The sequence below is a fragment of the Triticum aestivum genome, chromosome 2B (assembly GCF_018294505.1).
Source record: "Triticum aestivum cultivar Chinese Spring chromosome 2B, IWGSC CS RefSeq v2.1, whole genome shotgun sequence".
NCBI classification, from domain to species: Eukaryota; Viridiplantae; Streptophyta; class Magnoliopsida; order Poales; family Poaceae; genus Triticum; species Triticum aestivum.
The window spans coordinates 782,930,853-782,933,755 of NC_057798.1; the positions used below are offsets into that span (position 1 = coordinate 782,930,853).

The 2,903-nt window shown below is 42.8% G+C and overlaps 1 long non-coding RNA gene across 1 annotated transcript; it reads left to right on the forward strand.

The window, feature by feature from the left end:
• The first annotated feature begins 348 nt into the window (after positions 1-348).
• Positions 349-1,536, forward strand: LOC123042712 (uncharacterized). Its single transcript, XR_006418878.1, has 3 exons — positions 349-395; positions 886-1,042; positions 1,137-1,536. It is a non-coding gene; the product is annotated as an uncharacterized lncRNA (long non-coding RNA).
• The last annotated feature ends 1,367 nt before the right edge of the window (positions 1,537-2,903 follow it).

Consider the following 2,903-nt stretch of genomic DNA (forward strand, 5'->3'; position numbering starts at 1 on the left):
GATATTCTTCGACGAGGACCACCTTGCGCAGGCGCGCGCTGCCAGCCACTGATGCCGAGCGGCCTACACGCGCCTAGCCCTGCCGCCGCACGTCGAGTCGACACCAGCCATGGCTGCCACTGGTCCCCTTCGTGGCCGCGTTGTCGCTTTCAGAGGAAGGTGGACGAGTTGCGCGTAGCTTGAGCAGGTCGGGCTCTGGGGGATTCGTGTTGCGGTGGCCGACGCGAGTAGATCGGTGTTGCCGCCACATCTCCTCTGACTCTCTGTCACTGGAATGGATAAGAGTAGGGGTTGAACGCCGCGGTCATCTATCTGAGCCTGTTGAACGCCGCGGTCATCTACTACGTGGGAAGAGCTGCGACATGCTGCTTCACCTCTAATGGCTTTTTGCACCGGTACTTACCCTTCTTTTGTTGCATCAGCATCACTCCCTTCCTGTTCCTGGTCTTGCAATGATCAGATTAACGCAGCAGGGTAGATACATATTGCGAACTGCTTCTACTACCTCGACAGAGTCAGGTTTTTGGTCCCTTTTTTTCTAGAATACAGAGTTTTACCACTCAAGCTCTGAATGTCTGATACTCATATGTGGTAATGTGATTTTTTAGGGTCCCCTTTTACCACTCAAGTTCTGAATGTCTGATACTCATATGTGGTAATGTGAATATGTTGACCATCATCATCATGTATCAAAATGAACAGCTATAACGCCCTCAAGTTTGCTAATGTATGTGTTCTCCATTCATTTCATTGAGAAGATCCAATGGCCGTGAACAATTTTTTTAAAAGAAATGATTATATTAACTTCGATCGCTAGCAGCTGCCATTCATGAGTGTTATTTGCATTGGCTTTTTACCGTTCTTGCTATTTATTCTTTCATCCAGGTCAAAAGACTGCAGGCATGCAGAATATATCTCTGAAGGACCTTGCCATGACTATTATTGTTCGACCGTGCATGTGTGAACTCCTAGGATATGGGAATTTGGAAGCCAGGAAACATGGGCACTATTTCAGCTGGATTTTGTTGTAGTAGATCGCCAGGTTAGGCTGAACAAAGGGCAAGTATTTTATAGTGTTTTGCCTTCTGTGAAAAGTTGGTGATCTGAAATACTGAACAAGTTTGTTACTCTGACAGGATAGACAAAGAACATGCTGAAAGAGGGCTCCATCTATCGAATCTGAAATTCTGATGTTCGATTATGTTTGCTTCTTGTGTTTACGGCGATTGGTTTACTTGTTTGGATAGGGAGGGAAAAGGAGTTAAGAGACAAAGAGAAGGCTCAGCACCTCTATTTGCATGTCAAATCTAAAGTAGAGAGCTGCATCAAGTATCTGAAGGAGAAGACAGAGAAGGATCCCTACAGGAGTACACTGAAATACCCACATTGAACCCTCAAGCTGAGATGATCACTTTGTCATTAGTTAGGATCCAAACCAATTGTTTATATTGTTCATGTTAATCTTTTATATACAATAGTTACTTTTTTATTAATTTTACCTCAAGTTAATTGTAGTTTATTCAAATTAGAAGGTCAATAAATATTAGAAACTAAGTTCAAAACTGTAAATTTCAATGTGAAGTACATTTCAGTGGATTTACTAAGCTAGGCAGGGGCTCTCATTCCAAACGGTGACTGAGTGAAGGACCAGAAACTTTTCCGGTCACTAAATGTTCTTTTGTTAATACTATCTACCAGTATATTGTGCTAAAGGCCAACAAAAGAAACTAAGCACACAGTGGTTGTGCGTCCCTAGATGGATAGATAGTAGTTTTTTTGCATTATATTGAGAAATGGAATCTCTGTTGGCTGGAATATGCAACGTAATAGCGTATACGATACCACCATCTCAAATAAATTTTGCATTAAGCGTCATGTCTATCAACTCAAATAAATTTTGCATTAAGCATCATGTCTTCTCTGTAGCAATCTCAATTTGTCATCTTGTGCTTATTTGCTTGAAAACAGTAAATTTGTAATGCTATTTGAAGAAACAGACTGCCATGGGAAGGTAAACAAATTTGCCATGGTCTACATAGTAGGGTCATGGCAAAGTCACTACCTAAATATCATGGGAAAGTTGCCATGGTCTACATGGTAGGGTCATGGCAAGGTCACTACCTAATATGACATGTTTGAGTGAGTAAACAACTTCTATGAATTTTGCCATGTCAATGTTTCAAACATGTGCCGTGTTACTTTACAAATATTTCATGTCGGCAAATGCACATCTCCCTAAAAATGCAACATTTGAGTAGACAAAAAATTCTGAATTTTTGCATAGGATTTTTTAAAAAAATTAGCGCGTCATCTTACAAAAATTACCACATTATTTAGAACATTTCTTTAATTTTGATATGGCCTACCACTAACATTTTCAGAATTTTGCCATGTGTATAAGAAATCAGGGATACACATGGCAAACTTTAACCAATTTGTCCTATGAAAATTTGCCATTCATCGGTGAAGCTCCACATCGGGCATGTATGAATGGAAACAAACAAAGTTTACTAGGGTTTGCGACGGCGGATGAGTAGACACTGGACCACATACACAATAGAAGGATTGCTAAAAAATTGCTATGTGCGGGACGCTGGATGGCAAATGAAAATAAAAGGAAGCACATAAGACGGGACGAGGAGGGAAACCTTGTAGTGTTGGGGCATCTGGCTGTTCCCAAGGCCCTTGCGCTTGGTGTGGTGTGGTCGCCGCTATGGCACCCGTGACGCTCCGACCAGTGCGCACATGAACGAGTCGCTGCCGCCACCTGAGGATATATGGTGGCTGTTCCTAGCGAGGACCAACAGCAGCTCCCACCACGGCGCAAGCTGACCAACCGGCTGTGCTTGCTCGGCCCTAAATTTCCGATTACGACGTCCAGGATAGCGGCGTGGCTCGGCGTC